We start from the raw sequence: 26,376 nt of genomic DNA, 5'->3' as shown, positions 1-26,376 counted from the left end.
TTTTAGCTCAGGTCATGATCTTGGGGTTGTGGGATCAAGCCTGCCTTGGGCTCTACACTAGGTGTGGGGCCTGCTTAAGATTCTCTCTATCCCTCTGGCTTTCCCCCAACCTCATGCTTGTGTGTGCTCTTTCTCTAAAAAAAAGAAAAAGAATGGAGATAAGAGCAATTAATCTACTAATGACCACATCATTTCTACTTTTGCAGTTATATAATGTATAAATTTGTACATAATAAAAATGTGGGCAATACTAACAAAATTGCAAAGACTTTTGTATTAAATTTAATAGTCTGAGAAAAGTCTATTACTGAAAAAGGCACAAACATTTACTTTGTGTACGGAAAGAACAAGCTCATTGATGATCTGAAATTTATTGGTATGGCAAAGAATGACAGTGTTCATAGAAACTAGTTTATTTGGAAAGTTCTAAATTAGCAGCAAAATTATTGCAGAAATCATTCCAAAAACCGTCTTAGACAAACTTATCTAAAAGGTAATTTTGCACAGCACAAATTGAGGCTAATATGAAGACAACATGTATATAGATAAGATCTTCCTATACCTGGATAGGTCCTCCCATACATGGATTCACTAGAACCTTAAGATCAGGCTAACTCTAGTATGATTTTGTTTTTATGTGGGGACAGTGGTGAAAAAAGATAAGCAGAAATAAATGATAAGGAAGATAAGATCTTTTTTAGTCTTATTTCATTTAAATATCCCCAATACTTCATGTTAAAAATTTTTTAAACTACAAAACTTCAAAAAAAATTTTTTTGAGATTCTTTTTTTAAGTAATCTGTATACCCAATGTGGGGCTCAAGCATACAACCCTGAGATCAAGAGTCACATGCTCCAACTGAGCCAGCTAATCTTACAAAACTTTAAACACTCACACTCTCTTTACTCAGACTGACAGATTGTTAAAAATGGGCATATTTGTTTTATCTATGGACAAATAATGGATAGAATGGTAGCTGGGTAGATAAATGATAGATAATAGATAGATACAGATGAAGAGATGGATAGATGGTATGGTGAGTTTAAAATCACTACAAGTCACTTGCATCATCTCCTGTCAAGAGGTGGTGAGTCAGTTAAGTGTCTGACTCTTGATTTTGGCTCAGGTTATGATCTCATGGGTCATGAGTTCAAGACCCAAGTTGGGCTCCATACTCAGTTGGGGAATCTGCTTGAGATTTTTCTCCCTCTTCCTTTGTTTCTCCCCCCACTCATGCACTCTCTCTCTCTCTCTCTCTCAAATAAATAAATACATTTTAAACAAAATTTTGCCTTTCCTGGTAAAAGTGGCTGTCTTTAGCTGGGTGCTTTGGGTCACACCAGATAGTCTAACAAATTGATTTAGGATGGGGGTTTTATTTTCATAAAAGTCAGTAAATTTTATAGATTCTGCATATGGTACAGAAAATTTGTTTTAAATTTTCTGATAATTCCAGAAAAAAAAAGGTAATTTCCATTAGTTTAAGTAGTACAAATTCTAAGTAATTGATTCACAAATGTTAAATCCAAATCAAGTTCAAATACTTTTGGGCTTTATAAGTATTTCTTGTATTTTACATAGTGAAAAAAAGGAAAATTCTAAAATCTGGGGAGTTATTTCTCAGGAACATTTGTCTTTAAAATTGCCTAATGCTAAAACCTTCATTTAAAAAAGAAAGTATTTTGTTATCTCACCTTAAACTCTGCACAGAATACTTCAAAGGCAAGAAGAGGCCAATTTAAAAGTAAATCTTAGGAAAATCTTCCACTGAATGCTTATTCTTTCATATATTGACATAGGCATTTGACTTTTAATTTGATTATATATTATTTAGCCACTTTACATTTTGTAAAACTTTGGGATGAGTTCTATATATATTTTAACTTCTGAGAAACACTGCTGCAATGCATTATCACAGCAGGTTGTCTGGAAAATGGTCAGTGCCAAATTTCTAAATGGTATTTACTCTAAAGATAATCTCAGAGATAGTAAGCTAAAACATTTTTTAATGTGAAAATTGAAAATAATTTATAAATATAAGCATTTAGAAAAATAATATATGCTTATCTAAGAAATCAGAAAATACAAAAATGTATAGAAAATGATATAAAATCCGCCATAATTCTATCACCCCAGAGACATTCCAGTTGTTTTTAACAAAATATCTAAATGATTACTTTTTCATAAGTTGTGATTAAGTCACATATATTTTTTGATCTCTAGGTTTGTTTGTTTGTTTAAGATTTTATTTATTTATTTTATAAAGAGAGAGAGCACAAGCAGGCAGAGAGGCAGGCAGAGAGGGGGAAGCAGGCTTCCTGCCAAGCAGAGAGCCAGATGCAAGGCTCCATCCCAGGACCCTGAGATCATGACCTGAGCTGAAGGTAGAGGCTTAATCCACTGAGCTACCCAGGTACCCCGATCTCTAGGTTTATTTCTTTCTTTTTACATTGTATTAAGAGTACTTTTCATAAAAATAAATTTATTTTTATAAAACCAGTTTTTAATGACTTTCCAAATGGTTTTACCCTTTTTTTTTTCCTTAACTAATGTAATTATTTTATTTTGGGAAATTTCATTTGTTTATCATTTAGTATTATAAAAAACAGCCACCATGGGTATACATGAATATCACAATTTGCCTATATATTTTACTACTTGTAGAAGTTCAATTACTGGATCAGAAACATCTTTTTCAGAAAGCAATATGTGAATTTTAATGTCCCACTAGGAAAGCATGATATCTTCATCGGTATTTAGTATTATCATTTTATAAATATCTATTTATTCAGTAGATAATTTTGTTTTTATAGAATTTCTTTTATTATAAGTAAATGAACAATTTCATAGACTTAAAATTTTTTTATTTAATATTGCAATTTTAAAATTGAAACTTTTCTAATAATTGAGGTAAAATTTACATAGAATGAAATGTACAAAATATTGACTTTAAATAAATGTTTGTACTCAGACACCTTAGCAATCAAGGTACAACTGGAGTATTATCTCCAGAAGGTTATCCTGTGACCCTTTTCTAGCAACCATAGGCAACCATTGATTTTACTTCTATCACAAGCAAGTTTTGCCTGTCCCTGAACTTCCTATAAATGGATTCATAATGTATTTATTATTTGTGATTGGTTTCTTTCATTCAACAAAATATTTTTGAGACTTATCCATGTTGTGAATGATACCCATATCAGTTTTCATTCTTTTAAAATCTGAATAGTTTTCAATTGTATGAATAAAGCATTTGTTAATTTACTCTCCTGTTACTAAATATTGAGGTTGATTTCAGTTTTGAGCTGTTTTGAGCAAAAAAAAATTTATATGTATTATATATCATAATTATATATTACTATATAAATGTTTATATAATATATAAAATTTGTGCATATATAATTGGATATTATGTGATATAATTTATAATATAATATTTTATATTATAATTAAATATGCTTATGTCTATATATATTATATATGTGTATACACACATATATGTATATGTATTTTTTGATGGACATACGGATTCCTTTTTCTTGGATAAAAACCTGCTAGTAGTATTACTGGATCATAGCTTATTGAAATTGGTAAACTTTTCCAAAGTGAGTATATGATATGTAGTATTATTAATAATGTATGAGAATGTCAGTTTCTCCATATCATTCACCAAACATTTAATGTTGTTATTCTTTTTACTTTAGCTATTTTAGTGGTTAGAGTATCATACTGTGATTTTAACTTGTACTTTCCTAATCAGTAATGATGTGATGACATGAGCATCTTTTCATGTCTTTTTGGCTATTTGTGCCTCTTTATGTATAGCCATTTGTGTATTTTCCTTTATGAAATTTCTGCTCAAATCTTTTGCTGTTTACTTGTTTATTTATTTTAAGATTTTATTTTAGGAGTAGTTTTAGGCCCATAACAGAATTGAGGGGAAAGTACAAAGATTTCCCGTTTACCCCTTGCTCCCACACAGGCATTGCCCCCTATTACCAAAATCCTCCATCAGAGTGGTACATTTGTTAAAACTGATGTACTTATATTAATACATCATGATCAACCAAGGTCCCTAGCTTACAGCACAGTTCACTCTTGGTGTTGTATATTGTATATATGTTGTATGTTGTATATATGTTGTATATTTTATGGGTTAGGGCAAATATATGATGCATTTATCATTTCAGTATTATACAGAGTATTTTCACTGCTCTAAAAATCCTCTGTGCTCTCCTTATCTCTCCCTCCCTTTCTCTTCTACCCCCAACTCCAGGCAAACTAATCTTACTGTCTCCATAGTTTTGTCTTTTCTTAAATTTCATGTAGTTGGAATCATGCAGTATGTTGCCTTTTCATATTGGCTTCTTTCACTTAGTAGTATGTGCTTTTTTCACTTGGTAGTATACATTTATGCTTCCTCCTTATCTTTTCTTTCTTTTCTTTTTTTTTTTTTTTTTTGTTGTTGTTGTTGTTGTTGTTTTGCTTTTGATAACAATCCATTGTCTGGATGTGCCACAGTTTATCCATTTACCTACTGTAGGGCATGTTGGGCAAATTCAAGTTTTGGCAACTGTTAATAAAGCTGCTACAAACATCTGTGTGTAGATTTTTGTATGAACAGAGTTTTCAACTCCTTTGGGTAAGTAATAAAAAGCACAATTGCTGGATAGTATGGTAAGAGTATGTTTAGTTTTGTAAGAAACTGCTGAACTGTCTTCCAAAGTGGCTGTATCATTTTACGTTCTTTTTTTTTTTTTTTCATTTTACATTCTTAACCAGCAATGAAGGAGAGCTCTCATTGTTCGATATTTTTGCCATTCTAATAGGTGTGTAGTAGTATTTCATTGTTGTTTTAATTTACATTTTACTGATGACTATGGTATGGAGTATCTTTTTATATTCTTATTTGTCATCTGTACATTTTCCTTGGTGAGGTGTCTGTTAATGTTTTTGGCCCATTTTTAATTGGGTTGTTTGCTACATAGTGTTGAATTTTAAGGTTTCTTTGTATATTGTGGATAATAGTCCTTTATCAGATGGGTCTTTTGTAAATATTTTCTTTCAGTCTATGGTTTGTCTTGTCATTGTTTTGACATTGTCAATGACTTATTTCATATATTGTGCTTTGGTATTGTATCTAAAAAGGTCCTCACCATACCCAGGGTCATTCAGGTTTATTACCATATTATTTTCTAGGAGTTTCCTAGTTTTACATTTCACATTTAGGTCTGTGATCCATTTTTGACTTAAATTTTGTGAAAGTGGGGCGCCTGGGTGGCTCAGTGAGTTAAAGCCTCTGCCTTCGGCTCAGGTTATGATCCCAGGGTCGTGGGATCAAGGCCCACATCAGGCCCTCTGCTCAGCAGGGAGCCTGCTTCCTTTTCTCTCTCTGTCTGCCTTTTGGCCTACTTGTGATCTCTGTTTGTCAAATAAATAAAATCTTTAAAAAAATAAAATTTGTGAAAGGTATAAGGTCTCTGTCTAGATTAGTTTTTTGCATGTGGATGTCCACTTGTTTCAACACCATTTGTTGAAAAGACTGTCTTTTCTACATCATTCTGCCTTTTGCTCCTTTGTCAAAGATCAATTGGCTATATTTATGCAGGTCTATTTCTGGGCTTTTTATTCTGTTCCATTGATCTATTTATCTAGCTCATGTTTTAATTGGAATGCTTTTCTTTTTATTATTGATTTGTAAGAACTCTAGTTATTTATGAGTCAAGTCTTTCATCAGATGTATTTCACAACTATGTTCTCCTGATGTACATTGTTTCTTATTTTGTTTCAGCGAGATCAAATTTAATTTTAAGTTCTAATGAACTAACTTTATTTTATATTTAATAGTGAATGCTGTGTCCAGCAATATGGTGATTAATTTCTATATTAATTTTTCCTGAAACCAGAAGCCACACACTATAAGATTTCAACTTTTGAAGTTATTTAGAATTGTTTTATGGCATACTACAATGTGTGCCTCAATTAACATTCTATATGCACTTGGAAAAAATGAGTGTTTTGGAGTTGTTTGGTGAGGTGTTCTACAAATATCTATGAGACCAAGGTGGTAGTAGTATTGTTCCAAATTTCTGTATCCTTACTGATTTTATTTACTATATATTCTATCAGTTACTAAACAAAGAGTGTGAAAATATCCAGTTAAAACTGTGGATTTGTCTGTTCCTCTCTTTAGTTCTATCAGTGCTTCTTTGATGTATTTTGAGACTTTGCTTTGGAGCTATGCGTATTTATGATTGTTATGTCTTTTCTCTTCTCTTTTTACCTTTATCTTTATGAAATGCCTTCCATTACCTCTAATTATCCCTTCCTTTTCAGAAATCCACTTTGTTTATATTCAAATAGGCATTCCAGCTTACTCTTTGGATTATATATCTTTAAGCATTGTATTACTTGCAACCTAAGAATTTATTTTTTTATTTTTTTAAAGATTTTATTTATTTTGAGAGAGAGATAGCATAAGTGTGAGGGGCAGTGGAAGATGGAGAGAGAGAATCTCAAACTGACTCTCATGGAGTCTGATGTGGGGCTCGATCCCAGGATCCTGAGATCATGACCTGAGCTGAAACCATGTCGGATGCTTACCTGCTCTGCCACCCAGGCACCCCAAGACTTTATCTTTAAAGTGCATATCTTATAGGCACCATATAGTTTTCTAGCTTCTGGGGGAAAAAATTCCAATAGGGAAAATCTCTACCATTTATTTGGAATGTATAGATGACTAATATTCAATTAAATCATTGATATATGATATGATTGAGTTTGGGTCTAGCATTTTATTATTATTTGTTTCCTATTTATTTCCCCCTGAATTGTGTTCCTCTGTTTCTCTTTTTGTGGTTTATTTTAGGTAAGTCAAATATCTCTTTAGAATTTCATTTTAGGCTTTATATTTTAAATTGTATTTTTAGTATTTCCTCTAGAGTGCTATTCAGTACAGTAGCCTCTAGACCAAATGTGCCTATTTAATTTTAATCTTTTGTTTAAAGATTTTACTTATTTATTTGACAGACAGAGATCATAAGTAGGCAGAGAGGCAGGAAGAGAGATGGGGGAGGAAAGCAGTCTCCCTGCTGATCAGAGAGCCCAATGTGGGGCTCGATCCCAGGATCATGGGATCGTGACCAGAGCTGAAGGCAGAGGCTTTAACCCACTGAGCCACCCAGGTGCCCCTCAATCTTAATTAATAAATTTAATATAACCATTAGTCCCACAGTCTTACTAGAGATGGAAATAACATAAACAATTCTGCATTTTAGAGAAAGTCTCACAACAACACCATGCAGAAGTTGGACACAAGAACAGGAGCACAGAGAGGACCAGAAAATGAAGGCATGGATATCATCCATGATGTAATAATTTTTTAAAGTTATTATTATATGGGCTAGTACAGTGATATTCTGAACTAAAGAAATAGTAATGAGACTAAAACAATTTTAGAGATATTTGAAGAAGAGAAGCAATGAGAATTACTGAAAGGTGTTAGTGGAAGCAAAGGAAGTAAAAGTACAGGAAGAAATCAAAGATGATATTTCGAATTAGGTTGACTGTTCTGAGGTCTATGTTTTGACAAACGTGGGGTAAATTGGGGCAGAAGACAATTTTAAAGTGGGGAGAAGAAAAATGAGATCAGTTTTGACTTAAAATTGTGTTGCTATGGCCTTTGGGTGTGGCCGATCAGAAACATGGAAAAGCAATATTTTTTTCAAAGAGTACTATATTTTATTCTTGTGTAACTATTAAAATAATTTAAAACCTCCAAAATTATAAATCTTAGCACAGAAATTTCCAAATAGAAGCAAATTGGACAGTCTAATAGAAAATAAGAATAATGAAATGGTATTTCACTGATGTATTCTCTGGTCATCCTTCTCTTTAGGGGATAAATATTTCCAAGCTGCTCAATGCTGACTCCACTGTTTTCTTCTTTACTTGAAGTCTTCTGTTTTCTGTCTTGGGCAGCCCTTTTGCTCACCTAGTGCCTGCAGTGAATAGGGCTCTCAATTTAACTTGTCAAATTCAATTAACTGCTGCAAGCTGTCCATGGTGACACTTGCTGTAATTAATTGAGAAAACCAGCATAAAGCCACCATTCACAGTACTTTGTAATTGAGTGTAAAGTCTCATGAGATCTCTTGCTCAATTTCAAGTGCATGGAGTTTTTGGGTGGGATGTGGCTTGTGCCATGGAAACCATTTATGAGCTTATTAAAGATTGTGTCCAAAAATCTGAATACCACCACATTTGCTCTTGAGAGACATGGTTCAACAACACTGATAGTTTGCTGTGTAGATAGCAACTTTTTTCTCTTCTTATTTATCCCAATACATATTTCAGATTTTTCTCTTCTCTTTATACCCAGCTATCCTTTAATATTCTGTAATATATATAGCCAGTGGGGGCATCTTGGTGGCTCAGTGGGTTAAAGCCTCTGCCTTTGGCTCAGGTCATGATCCCAGAGTCCTGGGATCGAGCCCTGCATTGGGCTCTCTGCTCGGTAGGGAGCCTGCTTCCCATCCTCTCTCTGCCTGCCTCTCTGCCTACTTGGGATCTTTCAAATAAATAAATAAAATCTTTAAAAAAATGTAAAAAAAAAAATATATATATATATAGCCAGTGAATTGAACATAGTTTAGATGACAATGATACAAAAATTTAATTAAAATAATGAATTTTTTAGCAAATAGTAACATTTGTAAATTATGTTCCTTAGTGCCCATAATATTAGATCTCTTATATTTTTATAGTGCTCAGATCCTTAACACAACCTCTCAAAATGAGCATATTTGAATGTGTAGTAGTAGGCTACAACATCATTAATTTAGGATTCTATGCTATCTTCAAATCAATTATTCAAAAGTTTGAATTTTTGTCCCTCTGAAATCCCTGGCTGTCTTTCCTGAGGTGCCATCATAACAGTTCTGAGATAACTTTAATCAGATTAAAGCTTAAATTAAGCACCACTAGATGGTAGCCTTGTCAGGTATCAGTGATCCATATAGTTGATTCCTTGGGTTGTTGTGATAAGACAGTAAGGTAATGCATATGTCATAATTGCCACAAAACTAGGAACAGTATGAGCACTTAGTAAATACTGAATATTATTTGTATTTTTAAATTAGTATTCATTAAACATTTACTGCATATTAATCATAGTATCAGATAACCTAAAAACTGTTTTAATAATCAGTTATTATAATATTTTTTCAATTTTGTATTTTTACTGAACTTCAATTATTTATGTGGTTAATCAGTTATATAGCAACACATTTAATTTTATATAGTTTGGCAAAGTTATTTTTAACAATTATTTGATATTTAATTATAAGTAAAGACCCTACTAATGCAAATTAAATATCCTGTAAGACTTCAAAATACATATATATTTTTTACTTTAACATTTTCCTTCAATTTTCTGATTGTCAAAGCTCTACATAAAGCTTTTCTCATAGTTACTCGAAACATTCATCTCACACTCTCAAGGTAGCAATGATCATATTCTCCTACAGATTATGTTTCATGCAAAGTATACCAACAACAAAACAAAGCAAACAAAAAAAACCCCAAAAACTTATGGACTAAGTTATCAGACTCTGCAGAGGTGCAAATGGATAAATTTCCAGTCAGTCACCTCAAAAGGCTGCCTTTTTAGAAGTAGATTTTGCTAGTGTATTTTGCTCAGTTTTGGGGGCAGGGAGGAGAGTGGTTATTTTATTCATTGGTAATAGCTCTTTATATATTGTTGATATATGTTATACATATCTTTATATTTATATTGCTTGTTGTACATTGAATATTAATTATTTTTATAATTGCATGTTGCAAATTTTGAATTCCAGTTTGTCTTTTTATTGTGTCATATAGATCCTTTCTTAAGATGTTCTACATTTTAAGTTATAAATTCCACAACTTGGAAACTGTATATAGGTTAAGTGTCATTTTAGGAACACTTTCCACATCTAAGATTAAAACATAAAACCATTTGTTGTCTTCTACATATTTATGCTATATTATGTGTGCATCTTTAATCCATCTGAAGCCGACTGTTATGTAAAGTTTTAATAGAGCATTTGTTTTCTCCCAAATGATCAAATGTTCAAACTTATTAAATATTTCATCTTTCTCCTGTTAAACTTAAAAGCCAATTTTTTGGCTATTAAATTTATTTACCTGTTTCTGCATGTCCTTCTGACCAAAAATCTGTTCCATTTATTTATGCTTCTAATTTTGAACCAATCAATACAAACTCTTTTTAATAATATTGTTCTAAAATATTTTTTAATTTCAATTTTAGAAACTAGTTCTTTGGATAAAACTGAAAATTTTTTCTTAGGATTACTAATCCCTATGATAGCATAGTAATTAAAATACCATGTATTAAAATCTAATACTTAGGTATAAAGTCAGTGATTTTAGGAAAATATACAGCCTTAAAAAGTTAATCACTATATATTGCTAAAATAAATTAAATCTCCAGATCAGAAAACTAGAAAAACAAAAATAAATGAGAAAATGTGAAATAAATAAGTATAAAACTAGAAGTTAAGTACATAAGAGAAAAAGGGTACACCAAATTAGTCAATATTATTTTTTGTTAATAAAAAAGATAAAGCATAAATATACAAAATGTATACTGTTTGCTCTAATTTTTCAGTAGAAAAGATAACTCACCTATGCCTACTTTACTATATTGTGTTTTTTTTTCCTTATCAAGAAAAGTTGTTTGATTTTGTAGAATGATTTTTGTGTATTGGGGAAATTACATTGATAGATTTATATGATGATGAATTATTCTTATAATCAAAGAATAAGTGTTACTTTGTTCTGATATATATATTAATTTTGGTACTTATCTTGATTTTATCTGAAAATAGTCTGTTTTTATATTTAAGCTTGTAAGTGAAAAAAAATTATGAATTCTCTGCATACTTTTCCAATTTGGGGATAAAAGTTATACTATTCCTTAAAAACCAATTCAGTGTCTTTCCCACTTCTATCTGTGAAATATTTTATGTGAATTATGAATTACCTGTCCCGTGAAGATATGGTAAAACATATCAGTAAAAAAGTCTTCTTACTGTCCTTTGTGAAACTTTTGACTATGTGTTCAAGTTCTTACTGGTTATATTTTCTTTAAGTTTCCTATAATTCATGAGTCAAATTTGGTAATTTATATTTTCTTAGGAAGCTGTTCATTACATTTAGGCCTTTTAGGTCTTTAAATTTATTGGCATAAAATTTGTTGTGGTTATTGTTATGCATTTATTTCAGTTTCTGTTGCATCACAGTTTTATTTTCTTTTTTCATTCCAAATTTTATTTCTCAGTGCTTTCCTCCTTTTATTCCCTGTGACTATTATTATTGCTAGACATTTGTGCAATGTATTACATCTTCAAAGAACAAGCATCAAAAATTAATCTTTGTTTTTGTATCTATTTTATTAATAAGTGCTTTTATCAACATTATTTGCTTATTTGAATTTTTAAAAACCTGTTTTCTGCTCTTTTAAAATTTTTGGAGTTAATTATTTGCTGTTAATTTCCAAAATTCTTTTGTGATAAATATATTTGTTGTAGTATATTTATCTATAATTTTCATGAATTTGAGTAGGCTCTTTCCTAGATATTAATTTAATTGGTATTAATTAATTAATTTAATTGGCTATCCTTGATAAATTTTCACTTATATTTTGCTGACATGGTATCTTTTCAGTCTTTCTGGCTTCTTTTCACTTGTAAAAATTTCTCTCACAAATAAACATTAACAACTTTGTCAGTTTAAAGTATGATCAGTAGAATTAGGGATTGTGGAGTAATCTGAGATATTTTTTAGATGGTTTAAAAAGTTAGTGCCTACAAAACTATATGTAGAATTCAGTCTTAACTCCAAAAATGAAAAACTTCAATAATAAAGAATAGAAAATCTTAGATGCTGGGATGACTTCTACATTCATAACTTTCTATGATTCTTTACATTTTAGGAATTTCAGAACTGAAAGGTATATAGAATAATAATAAATTAACAGGATCCTTATACCATTCTCCTAACTTTTATCCAAAGTGTTAAATCAGAAAGCAGACCATTGTGAAACAAATCCAGTGAGAAAAGAAATTTGATAAGAAAAGTATCTTATTTCAAAAGAACAATATAGATACAAACAGAAAATTCAAAAGAAAGAAAAAAGGGTTTAACTAAGTGTCTCATTCATTGGCGAAATGTTCATATACAGTTATTATAAATATAGGGCTGATGTGGTACTTAATAACATTCATCACACAAATAAACTTAAGTTTATATAATGATTAGTGACCAGATAATCTACATTCAGAAAGAAAAGGAGAGATGAGGTTCATCTATAACAGAAAACATTTATTATGTTGTATAAAATATCCTTACTTTGAACTTTTTAAGATGTTAGAATGAGTTGCAAGAAGAATTCATAATAGAAAATTTGAGGAAAATAAAAATCATAGTTTAATATGGAACATCACTGCTTGTAAATATTCAGGATAGAATTCAAAATGCAACGTTTACAGAAACATTTTTTTTAATCTTATGAAGGATTTCTAAATACTCAGTATCATCCATTCTGTAACTATGAATAAAATATAGTGTATGACTTAAGGCACAAGGTACTTCTCTTTATGCAAGGAAAAATCAAGAGTCTCCCTATACAATAGTTTTTAGGTAGCAAAAGTAGCTTTTCTATCTTTTATTTATATTATGCATCCATCTATTTCACAGGGCTTTTTTTTTTTTTATAGAAATGTTTACTGTGAGGACCAGAATAATGTCCAGTTAAGGAAAGGAGAATTTAAGAGTGAACTCCATAATGTTATAATTCACATCATGCTCGGATGTCTTTCCATTATGTTTTTGCCATCGTAGTAAGCATTATAGTAACGTTGTTGAATGTTTTTGCATGATCATTGTCATAGTTCTGTAGATCGGTCATTCATACATTGTCATTACATCAATCTTGTTGACTGGTTTAGTCAACAATCTGCTATCTACTGTATTCCAAGCACAGTGGTAGGTGAGAGATCACTCTTACTCCATTTCTCTATTTCAAAAGTGCATATGTTCTCTGATTTCATCATGTTCTATACCTTCTGTTGTTTTCAGTATTCAGGCTTCAGATGTGGGAGAGAATGGAAACCATAGTTTTGTATAATGTAAACATGATTAGATTGTTGGCAAATGTGCTTGAAACTTTCTGTCAGATACTTTAATGTTTTAGTATCAAAATGGAATGGTATTGGAGCTCTAAGAAGATTCTATTTGCTTGATCTAAATCAAATACTTTCTTTGGCTTTCAGTTAATAATTCCATCAAAACTAACTTCAAATATCTCCTAGTTACTTTCCTGTAATCATTCTTTATGTGGTATTTTTTATACCAGTAATTTTATAATTGGTGATAAGCTAATGTGATAATTTCCCTAAATATACATCAGATAATACAAAGAGTATTAAGAAATAGATTGTTTCTTTGAAGTACAAAATAATTTCATTGACTTATTCACAGTAAAGGATCCAGTCAGCAAATATACATTATTCATGTCTGAACATTAGTATTAAATAGTAGAGAATTAAAATATACACAGTACTTCTGCAAATACTTTCTACATTAAAACATAAAATGGAAATGAAAATTACTGTTATGGGTCTCTTCATTCAGCTTCCACGTGAGTGTCTAAGCCTTAGCTTTCCAAATAATTGGGATTGTATTGTACAATCACATATATAAAAGTTCACTGCAAAGCCTTCATTTCTTTACATTATTTACTTGAATTTTACCTGACAGAAGAGTTGTCAGCAATTTGGATTTCAGAGAAACTAGAACCATTTTGGAAAGAGTAAGCGTAAGATAGATACTTATTGGGGTAAAGAGGACCATTTAGACATGCTGATGTTGGAAAATGTAAACTGTGTGTCATTTACTGCTTGCAACATTTTTTCCTTTTATATGTGCCTTCACCAGCTTGAAATTTCATATAAAAACAGGATTGTTCTGGACAAAGGTCAGTTGTGTCTGCATTAAGAAAATAAGAACATTTTTAAATGAGAAGAGATCAACATAGAATACTATAATAAGGATTACAAAATTAAAGGAAAAGTAAGATTTGAAATCAGCTTGACTTACAAAGCAATAATGCATACTTATGAAGCTAGAATGATAGTAATTATCTCAAGAGAGAGAATAACCTCTATTTCTGGAGGTGAAAATCATTATGTATTTACATATTAGTTTAGTTTGACCTCTAAGAATCTGTTTTTACATAGCTGACTTCGTAAATTTCACTCAGGTTCGTGTATTCTTCATTTACCGTATGTTCACAGTTATACTTAAACTTGAGGTAATTAGAGCTCCAGTGTCAATTCAGGGTCAGAAGAAAACTGTGCTAATGAAGATGATTACTCCAGCAAAGCTCAGTTTATAAAATGTTTATCCTCTTCTGAATGGTGAGGATCTGTGGCAAAGTTCCAGTCAGCAAAATTTGTACTCTAATGGTAAAACTTCCTCTTGTATCTTATTACACATGTTAGAGTTTTCTTTAAAAGGGACTAGGCTATTTTATTTTTTTAAGAAGGTAATTTCTACATGCAGGAAGGTGATATGAATTCAAATTTCAGTTTTTAAATTTGATTATTTTCACCTTGCTATTAAGAAGAAATCTATTTAGAGGTTATATTTCTATATGTAGTGGCATAGTATATTTACTATATTGACCCTTACTTGTAAACTAATCATAATTCACATGACATATAATCATAGTTAGAAAATAAAATGCAAGCAAAAGAGCTGAAATAATTTTGTTCAACAGATTCAGTTTTATTTATTTAAACTCAGGTCCTAATTAATATAAGCTCAAGGATATGATCATTCATTATGGTAAAATTTAATGACCATCATTTAACCTGTATAATTCTTGCTCTACAACATTCAATAGCTATTGAACTTGGTATATGTGACAATGTCAAAATATTTTTGCATTGATTATTTAGGCCAATCACTTTGTTTTATTAAAGGTAATCTAAAACCACGAGGATTGATTTTCCTTGGTATCACGCAAGTAATCCAGCTGTGAAAATATAATTAGAACCAACTTCTCTTGATTTCCAGATTAAGATTCATTCCTCTATACCACATTATATCTTGATAATCTTTTAAGTTCTTAATCATGGATTTTTCTGGAGCAATACAAAGAGGTATTTCTTTTAGAAAAGTCAAAAAAAAGAGGAAAGAAAGAGTAAAAGAAAAAGAGGAAAAGGAAGGGAAGAAAAGGAAAAAAAGAGAGAGAGAGAAAGGAGAATAAAAGAAAAGGAAACTGAATTCTTGGTCTTTGGGCTACTTAAGTCTATGCCAGATAGCTAATAACAGAGAAGGCTTGTTGGGGTGCTGTTGCTTATGATGTAGCACTTCGTTGAAGGACCATTTAGTTATGTGCTGTGATTTCAGTTTAGAGTTAAAAATGTTGTTTGAAAATAATTCATAAATAACAAAAATATATATTATGTATTTTGGGGGTTTATATGTTACATCATTCTTATAAAAACACTCACACTCCTAGAAACTTCAAAAGTGAAATAAATATACAGGATTCCCCTTTTGTGGAAAACTTAAAAATTCATTTTGGCCATATATTCAAAAACTGGCCCAGTAATAGCATTAATAAATTTAGTTTTTCAAATTAGAAGCACAGCAGCACCCATAATGTGGCATAGAAATATAGCTCCAGCAAGCCAGGACTCTAATTTTTCCACTAGATCTGTGATATCCCAGAAAAACTTCCCCACATCTAGCCGGAATTTTTTCTGTGTTTTCATACAATTATTATGTATAGCAAAAATAAGAGAGCAACAGGGTGGACAGTACTACTCTATTACCCATTAAAGATGCATTGCCATACTACTCTCTAGTATGGAAGGAATGTGAAAACAGAAAGCTGAATATAAATTTAGAAGAATGTCAAACTTATGAGTATATTTCTTTGTGAATATACTAAGGAACTAATTGTGGACAAAAAGTTCAATGAAATCTGCAAATTTCCTGGGCTCAGGGATAAAAAAGTTAATATCTATTAAACTGATAGTTTTTCTTATTATTCTCTTTGGAGAAGATTCTTATCTCTTCTATGGTCCACATGTTTATGTTCCTCCCAAATTTCTGTGTTAGCAGAAATGCCCAACAAGATGCCCTTTGGAAGGTGGGCCTTTAGGAAGTGATTAGGTGATGAGTGCAGGGTCCCCTTAATAAGATTAATGCCCTTGTAAAAGAGGCTCTGGAGAGATCTCTAGCCCCTTCCAACGCAGGAGGATATAATGAGAAGCCTGCAACCTGGAAGAGGTCCTTAACCTGACTATGCTGGCATCGTAATTTTAGAGTTTCATCCTATAGAACTGTGAGAAATAAATTTGTTGCTTCTAAGTCCCTCAGTCTGTGGTATTTTGTTATAGCAGCATGAACAGATTAGGAGGGTCTCTTTAAAGTAGCACATTCCTATTGGAAATAGTGTCAGCCGTGCCAACTGTATAGTTAAATGCCAGTCTTCTTCAGGCCCTGGATATTGAAGGGTTAATATTTATGACCTACCAAGTCTATTAGGTTCACAGTTCATTTCCTTCAGGGCTTATATTACTTCCTTTTACTGTACATTTTTAACATCCTCACTCCAAAGTGAACACTCATTGCTTGAAACTTGCTGAGGATAGAAAGGGCAGATATTCCACTTGAATATTTGTGATTCTTATATATGCATTTTAAAGGTAGATTCCTTGCCTCAAGATTAAAAGATGTCTGAAAAGTGATGTCTGAAGTCAAGTCTTTTTGGAATGATAATTCTTTAAAATAATACAGTATCTACTGAAAATTTAAAAATGCAACACTTCATGAATCCAGTGAGATAGAACAGTTGCAACTATTCGGAAAGATACAGCCAAACACACATCTACAGCTGAAGAAGAGCAGAGTGACTTGAGGCATATTTGTCAAGCAGCACATAGTAATGTGTTAAATTTCTAGGCTGGATATTTGTTCTTTCTCTTTGCAATGTCATCTCTCTCATCTACTTTTTTTTTTTTTCCCATTCTTTCTCTTTACTAGAACAAGTTCCCTTCTGCACTTTATCTCTGTTTCTTTAGAGTTTCACATTGTGTCTGGTACATGGTCATAAACCTTTGCTCAAGGAATAAAAGCATCTGGATTAAACTAGATCTAGCAGGTATAAATGGGTAAAGTATAGTGAGCCACTTCAACAAATGGCCTGGATATAAGACTATTTTAAAATAAATGGATACTTTTGACAACTTTTCTAGATAACCAGAGGTAATAAGTTACAATGAAAAAGATTCCTGGTCACAATCCCTACATGAAAAATAAGATAGAACATTATGTAGAATCTGAATAAAAAATAAGATTTTATTAACATACAAGCATTGAATAAATAAAAAGATAAATTGTGGATGAGAAGGCCCAGGAGTCTAAAGATGTCAGTTTTTCTAGTATTTAATTTATTTTAAAATACTCTCAAAATGTCTTCTTCTTTCTTATTCAAAACCTCAGGTGCTTCTAAACCTGTTCTTAAATAAGAAAGAGGCAGAAGTTGCTACAAATAACTTGAAATAATAGAGTAAAAATGAATTTTTCCTACTAAATATTGAAACATAGTTAGCTACCATCATAGTTAAAAGAAAGTTGAACCGGTCTAAGAGTAAGCAGGCAGTTTAAAACTAAGAAAATTGATAAGCTGAAACAACATTATTATTAGCATATTAGGTTAGAAGGAATGGTATTCCTAGGAACTTGGAAATGAGCTTGTTCTCTACGAGCTGAGTGATGAGATCAGTATGTAATTGTACGTATAAAATCACCATAAAGAAGCATATGATTGTTTATATTTTAATGCATCAGTAGCCTAGTGACAAAAAAAAATCAGTTCTTCAAATTAACACTTATAAGTCCTCTCTATCTTCCATTTCCCATTGTTATTCTGAACTATGTGCCAGTCTGCCTCACAGAAATGGAATGCACTGATCTTGGAGACATTAGTGTGTGGTCACTGTGGCACACGTCTCACTGTAAATGAATCTACTGACAGTGAATATATATTGGTGTTGTGTGAGTTTGGCTTTGTATATTAGTCTTGTGTGAGTTTGGTTTAGATATATTATTCCTAAGAGAAAAATCTATTTTTGTTGTGTTGACAAATGAGGACTTGGACTATGTCAGGCAGAAAGCCAGACTCTGAAGTATAGTAAATCCATCATGGAATTGCCTTGCTAAGAAAAGTCTTAGGAGGCAGTCTGATGGCTTTCTCTTGATGATATCTGATGTGATGGTTGGGTGCATGTGATTTTCCTTTGTGATTTCTCATGTGATATTTAGTCCTTAGGAAATACATAATTAGTAAAATTGTGTTTTATTCAATAAAATATATTGAGACATTAGAGTACTGAGCAAGAAATTAATAAGGACACATACCTCCCACACTCATAAAAGTTAATTCCAAGTGTACTAAAGTGATAAATGTAAAAAAGAAAAAATTGGACAAAATGTAGCTGAATATCTGCCTCATCTCTGGATGGGAATAACTTTCTGGATATAAAAATGATAAACTATATCATAAAAAATTAATTGATTTGACCTAAACACATTAAAAATTGTGTGAATATAAAAAATTATAACCATAACTTGAAAATAAAATTATTAACTATTGGTAATAAGTAGGCAATCAGATAATATCTATAGTCTATGAGAATATTCTGAAGAAAATGTCAAGAACAATTAATGGAAATGACACACCTGGAAGTAATTCACAAAAGGAAAAATACATGTGATTGATAAAATGATGAAAATGCACCCAATTTAATAGAAAAGAAATGCAAATTAACACTGAAATTAGGTATAATTTTTAACTATCAAATTAGCAATCATTAAGAGCAATATTAATGTTTAAAGTTTAAATGAGACAGGTAAACTCTTATACTAACTGTTGGAAAGTAAAATTTAAAGTTTTTGGAAGGCAATTCATTGATTTTTATACAAGTTTCCTTATCTTATTCTTTAAAAGGGAAAAAAAAAGTAAATTCTTTGTCCCATAGAGCAGAAGAAATTTCTATCTTAGGCTTTCTAGGGTAGTCATTCAAATACATTAAAAAATTAAAGCAATTCTAGACATAAAAATCTGCAGTATTTTATATTTTAGTGGCATTGGGGGCCTCTGAAATTATTTCCAAATGACTTTGGAATAGATCTGAAGACAGATCTAATCTCTCTCTCTCTCTCTCTCTCTCTCTCTCGTAGTGGTAGGGAATGAAAGATAAGATTTTCTAAGGTGGAGTGCGTGCGCACCCACACTCACACACACACAGGTATACACTGCAGTATTGCAGTTTGAATTTTTTGGGAGCAAATGGGGGCAAATTCCCAGTGTCTAGGTTCCTCTGTGTGTTCTACAAAGTAATTCATTTTCTTAATGACTTTTTGTTCTTGCTCTATTAGTTTGCTTTTCCTTCCTTCTTTTCTGATCAACCTATTAGAGTAGGCAGTACATTCTCCAAGATAAATGTCAGACATGATTTTAAGAAAAGAAATGATTTTTAAATATTTGGAACTTAACATACAGTATTATAATTCTTCTTTGGAGACTCTTTCTTTTGGAAGTGCTAGAGCTGTGGTGTTTGCCAAGGGCATTTACCTATGGGGAATGTAAAAAGAAGAAAACAGATTTGACTTTTAGTAAGTGATGAGGTAATCAGTAACTATGAAAATTTTTCATTGTTAAAACAAGCTCTCAAAAAAGTAAATAAAACAAGCTCTCACATACCTCGTGTGCCTCTCTGTGGGTTCTGTAGTGCAGAAAGGTCATAGAAGACACATTCCTCCCATAGTACGACATGTGCATTCCTCATTCCTTAGGGATTTCTTTGTTTCTCAAAAGATGAAATATTGTGTTTATTTAAGAATTTAGGTATCCTTATTGTATTTTGTATTGGACCTTTTGAATCTAAGTCCTAACAGCTAATGGGTTACCTGTGAGCTTGTACAAATTAGTTTCTCGTGTATATGTTCCTCATCTGTAAAATGATGATAAAATTCCATTGGGTTGCAATGACAATTGATTGAGATGGTGTATTATGATATCTAATGTAGGTGATAGCTGCATAGTAAATAATAGATATTATTATTATCATCATCACCATTATCATTATGTTTCTGAAAGAACATTGGGAGATTTGAAAGTAGTATCTGATAGCTCCCATAAAGTAGCTTATGATCACTGGGGGACCTAATGTAACAAGGAGCGGTCAGGTTGTGGTAACATGTAACTAAGCACAGAGTAAGTAATAAACTAACCAGCCTAAAATTTCTAAATTTCAACATTTTAAATAAAATTATTTCCAACTGTAAGATTTCTCTAGAAGGAGGCACGATTTTGTGTTCAAAGGACTATTTGAATTTGGATTATATTTAAGAGTGGATAAAAGTCCAAAACCACAAATAACTCTAAAATTATATTAGCTCATTTGAATGAATATAGAGTTCATTTCTGATTTAAAAAGCTGTATCTAGTTTTTTAAACATTTTTGTGAAAATACCAATAACTTCTGTTAAAAAGGATTATAAAGGCAATAAAATGTAATCCAAATTCTATCCCCCAGATATTATCATTGTCAATATTTGATATGCTTTTTTCCAATATTTTTTACTAGGCATATATCATAAAATTTTAAATATACAATTACATTTGTAAATGCAAATATTAGTGTCTGCCTTACAGTATATTGTTAAAATTTATTGAAATGCACAGAGGTATGTGCTGGATAAAGAGTGATAGAAAGATAAGACTCAAAAATAGTGTGCATATATATACATATATACACACACACACACACACACACACACACACACCTTGGCAATAACTAAGATGTAGATATATAACATGCAGTTCTAAGAAATAGAAATGAGCAATAGAAAATAAATATATATTGAATTGTGGCAGTTATATCAGCATCTAATGAGAAAAAAAGAATCTGCACCAGAAAACTCCAAAGGTGGAGGGCTAGCTGAAGAAACAATTAAAAGGACAAATGGAGGACAGTGATCCAACCCATTGGTCGGTCATTGGATTAGGTCACTACTACCCAGGGACTGCTAGAAAAATAGGGGTAGGCAGGGCCTAGAAACTGGAATTCATGGAGAACCAGCTGTAGCAAGGCATAGATATCAATGAGAATATTTTAAAATGAATTTAATATTTAATTGTATTTGCTATGTAATTAATAGTTACATCCATGAGCCTTTAATATAGGTCTTTAATAGCCTTTAATATAGTCTCTTCTATGAGTCCGACATGTTTTGACTTGTTACATCCTCAAACAAAACAAAAAGTGAAATTTATTATCTCCATTTTAAAGCTAAGCAAGGAGAGTTAGAGAGTTTTACTTGCTCAACACAGATCTTAAGTGGCAGAGCTGGGATTCAAATCCAAGTTATTTTGCTTAATGTATTGATTACTGACTTCATTGCTGTGAAATTATGGATATTTATCCAATTACAGTTAATCTAAATTTAAACTGCTATCTAGCTGACTGTAGAAGCAACTAGTAAACCATTTTAAAACTTGCATAGATTCACAAAAATAATTTAATATCCTTTCGTTGCTTTATTCTGGATGCTATCTGTAAGGCAAAGAATTACCAGCGCAGAGCCTTCTTCCAGGTGTACTTAATCCAGAATATAGGACAAGTTGGGAGGTCCAGCTTCTCAGGGAGAGTTTCTGGAAATTCTTCCTGGCTGAGCTGCTCCAGTGCATGGAGGAACTGACCTGAAGAGGAGTAAATGTGCTAACCAAGCTTGGGTAAATCTTTCTCCTCTGTGGAGCAACACAAAGCTGGGCCTTCTTTGCCAGCATATGTTGAAACTAGTAAACTGAGTAACAAAGGGAAAGTCACTTCTCACCTCCAGTACCTCATCTCTACAATGATGCAATTATAACAGTTCTTTAAATTCTTTCCAGTCAGAAAAATTTATGTACTTAAGTTGCAATGACTATTCTCTGATGGAATTTCTAACTTTCCTAGTCAGAGACTTAAAACACAATCCTTTTGCACTGGAAGATTATTAAATTCAATAAAATGCTTACTCTGAATTCTGAAAATGTTGTCAGCATACTATTGACTTATTTCCAAAATTTTCTCTTGACTTTAATAGAAAATACCTTTCTCCTGACTCAAGATCCTTTGTCTTTTGCTATTAGAAAAAAAAAGGGGGGGTTATTGGGAATGAAGAAAGAGATAGAGAGATTTATGGCATTATAGAACAAAGCTAAATACTAAGTATGACAGAGCAAGGTTGATAGGAATTTCATTTCCTATCCAGGTTTGGGTTTTTATTTACTCAGAATGTTTTTGAAGTAATCAAATATTTAGACAGCCTAAATAAAGAAAACATATATTTTCCCCAAAGAATGAATTAGGTTCTGATTAATGAATAGCAAAGAGCTAGATAATTTTATTTTTATACTAAATTTCATGACATTAAACACTCTTGATAGAAAAATCAATCATGTGAAATACCTCCTGTCTTCAGGAATAGAATGATTAAAAGTGTTTCTAAAGAGGAAAACATTAGATTTTAAATAATTGAAAACAATTTTTCAGACGATTTATCTTCCTTTACAATTGTGTATTGAATAAAGACTTAGAATAAAAATGACACAGCATACTAGAATTATATTTCCAGAAAAGGATCTTTTCAGGGAAGAACTAAGGGGGGGGACGACAAATGGTGGTATATGGGGGACCTGAAAATGGAATTATGTTGACAAATAGGATAGTCATTCGATAAAGAAAAATGTTGTTATTGATAATGTTTTGCTTTTTGTTTCTATTTTTTTGTTGTTGGAAAAAATGGAGAAGTAGACATGTTTGAAAGCGATTATAATACAACTTGAAAATAATTTGATAATTTGAAGGAAAAATACTTAAGGCAGTAGGAAGAGATAGGCCTGATCAAACATATAAGAACAATTACTGTCCCAGAAACAGATAAAAGATAGAAGATTAAAAGAAGAGGCAGAAAGGCAGTTCTAATGGTTTAGGATCAATGTTTTAAAAAATACATTAATGGGGCGTCTGGGTGGCTCAGTGGGTTAAAGCCTCTGCCTTAGGCTCAGGTCATGATCCTGGAGTCCTGGGATGGAGCCCTGCATGGGGCTCTCTACTCTGCGGGGAGCCTGCCTCCTCCTCTTTCTCTCTGCTTGCCTCTCTGCCTACTTGTGATCTCTCTCTGTCAAATAAATAAATCTTTAAAAAAAAATACATTAATGGTTTTAGGAATGAAAAAAAGGGAGATAACTTCAGACATCTTTCCATAACTATATCTTTTGATGTTGCTGTTAAATCAAATTTCATCAGATTCCTGCCTGATAGCAGTAGTTAGGGTCATGGCTAAACCTAATACCACACTGTAAACCTTAAAACTTCAGTAGATGTTTAATTAAAGGAGGTGTCATCATTTAAGAATGATTATTACAAATAATTTGTAAATACCAAATTTCATTAAAAATATCAAATTATGTTTATAAGAGTATTTGAATTTGTTGATTTCAAAATATTTTATTCTCTAAATTTATATCCATAATTGTAGAGTTTACATTTAATTTTATAATTTCTAAATTCTGAGATGCAATGAGATACTCAAACTTCAGCATTTTAAGAACTTAGTTACATCTTCATGAAATTTTGATTGTGCTAAGTATCTATTCTGGGAGTGTTTTCTGTGAGAAAAAACTTTCTAGTTCTTGAAAAACATTGGTTTAAATATGTAAACAAGTGGATGAGATTTCTCAAGTAAAATGATTCTTTCATTCTTAAAACATAGCAGGAATATAGATAAAAGTATTATCTATAAAATGACTCTAACAATCTTATTTCTTAAAGTTGTAGAGACTACAACAGAAGTATCAGATATAAAGTACCTGGGATGGTACTTAGCACAGCATAATTATTTAATGATTGGTTGATGAATACATTGATTAATACTAGTATAAATATATCTGTTTCTATTCATCTATGTGCAAACAAAATTTACTTATGCAGGTAAGCTTATATAACATATATATATGTATATATATACATATATATGTATACACACACACACACACACACAAACATATGTATATTATTTTAATTTAAACCTGTGAAGGGCATTGAATATTTGTGTTGTATATATGTTTTCTTTGTAGATTTTCTGTGTAGGAAGATATTTAGGTTCTAAATGTCAAGGACTGCACCTATTCATCTCTGTCCTCTCTCTGATCCTAGTGCCTGGCATAGAGAACATGCTCTATCTGTATTTATGGTTGGATTTATTTAAATGGATACGGTATTTGATTAGTCCTGCTTCTTCTATCTCAATGCCCTCCATATATACTTAATTATAGGGTACCTCATTGTTTTTGCCTCTGTCTTTTCCTTGACTTCATCAGTTATGTCCCATTGATTAAAATCCCACCCATCATGGGGCACCTTCGTGGCTCAGTCCCTTAAGCTTCTGCCTTTGGCTGAGGTCATGATCCCAGGATCCTGGGATCCAGCCTGAGTCAGGCTCCCTGCTCAGCTGGAAGCCTATTTCTCCCTCTCCTACTCTCCTGCTTGTGCTCTCTCTTTGCCAAATAAATCTTAAAAACAAAAAACAAAAACCAAAAAAACAATCCCACCCATCATTTTTTGCAGATGTGGCCTTTGTTCCTAAAGTCATGGTAAACTGGTTTGAGCAAATGTCTTCTTTTTCAGTAAATGTGTGGCACCTATAGGCTGCCGGGCTCTTTGTCATCTTTTACGTTGCTTTAGTTTCCTTTTATACAATTATTTAGTCTCTGTTGTAATCATCTTTAATTTTTTAATAGAATTTGAAGTTCTTTGAGAGCAAATACTGGAACCTATGTTTCTTTGCACATTTATTTTATTCCTCCAGTAGGCGCCCAACAAATAGTATCTTGAGAGATTACTCCAAACAGGAAATTATTTATCAGTAATATCCAATGGTATGGTAAAATTGTCACTTTCATATAGTGCTTGTGAGAGGTGAATTTAAAGAATATTCATGGTGCACCCGAGTGGCCCAAGACCCTTGATTTTGGCTCAAGTCATGATCTCACCATCCTGGGATCCAGCCCCAGGCCAGCACTGTGCTCAAAAGGGAGTCTCCTGGAGCTTCGCTCCCTGCCCCTCCCCCACTCTCTCTGTCTCTCTCAAGTAAATAAGTAAATCTTAAAAAGTATTCACATTTTAGTTTAGTTGAATAAATATAGTAGATATGCAAACCTCTGAAACCTCTGCCCCTCTTCATCCCTACCTCTCTGAAAAGACTCTCCACATGTTCCTGTTGACAAGGAATGCTTAATCCAAGCCCTTAATTGTATGCCCCACTACTCTGAAATTTCTTTGAATATGAGGACAAGGAAATTTTCTTGCTCAGCCTAATTACCTATATAGCATTCTCTGACTAAATGTAGATTATAAAATTGTATAATTTTGCTACTCACATTTATTTTGTTATATTAAGAAGAAACATTTTAAGATCATATGGCATTACTTATGGGGACATTAAAAATAAATCATTTCTTTTTTTTTTTTACATTTAAATTTTTTTTAATTTTATTTTTTATAAACATATAATATATTTTTTCCTCAGGGGTACAGGTCTGTGAATCGCCAGGTTTACATATTTGACAGCATTCCCCATAGCACATACCCTCCCCAATGTCCATAATAACCCCACCCCCCCTCCCAACCCCCCTCCCCCCAGCAACCCTTAGTTTGTTTTGTGAGATTAAGAGTCACTTATGGTTTATCTCCCTCCCAATACCATCTTGCTTCATTTACTCTTCTCCTACCCCCTTAACCCCCAGGTGGCATCTCCTCTCCCTCATATCAGGGAGATCATATGATAGTTGTCTTTCTCCAATTGACTTATTTCGCTAAGCATGATACCCTCTAGTTCCATCCACGGCGTCGCAAATGGCAAGATTTCATTTCTTTTGATGGCTGCATAGTATTCCATTGTGTATATATACCACATCTTCTTTATCCATTCGTCTGTTGATGGACATTTAGGTTCTTTCCATAGTTTGGCTATTGTAGACATTGCTGCTATAAACATTCGGGCACACGTGCCCCTTCGGATCACTACGTTTGTATCTTTAGGGTAAATACCCAGCAGTGCAATTGCTGGGTCATAGGGTAGTTCTATTTTCAACATTTTGAGGAACCTCCATGATGTTTTCCAGAGTGGTTGCACCACCTTGCATTCCCACCAACAGTGTAGGAGGGTTCCCCTTTCTCCACATC

This window comes from Lontra canadensis, unplaced genomic scaffold (assembly GCF_010015895.1).
Source record: "Lontra canadensis isolate GAN:19392208 unplaced genomic scaffold, GSC_riverotter_1.0 scaffold42, whole genome shotgun sequence".
Classification (NCBI taxonomy): Eukaryota; Metazoa; Chordata; class Mammalia; order Carnivora; family Mustelidae; genus Lontra; species Lontra canadensis.
This window is presented reverse-complemented; position numbering follows the sequence as displayed.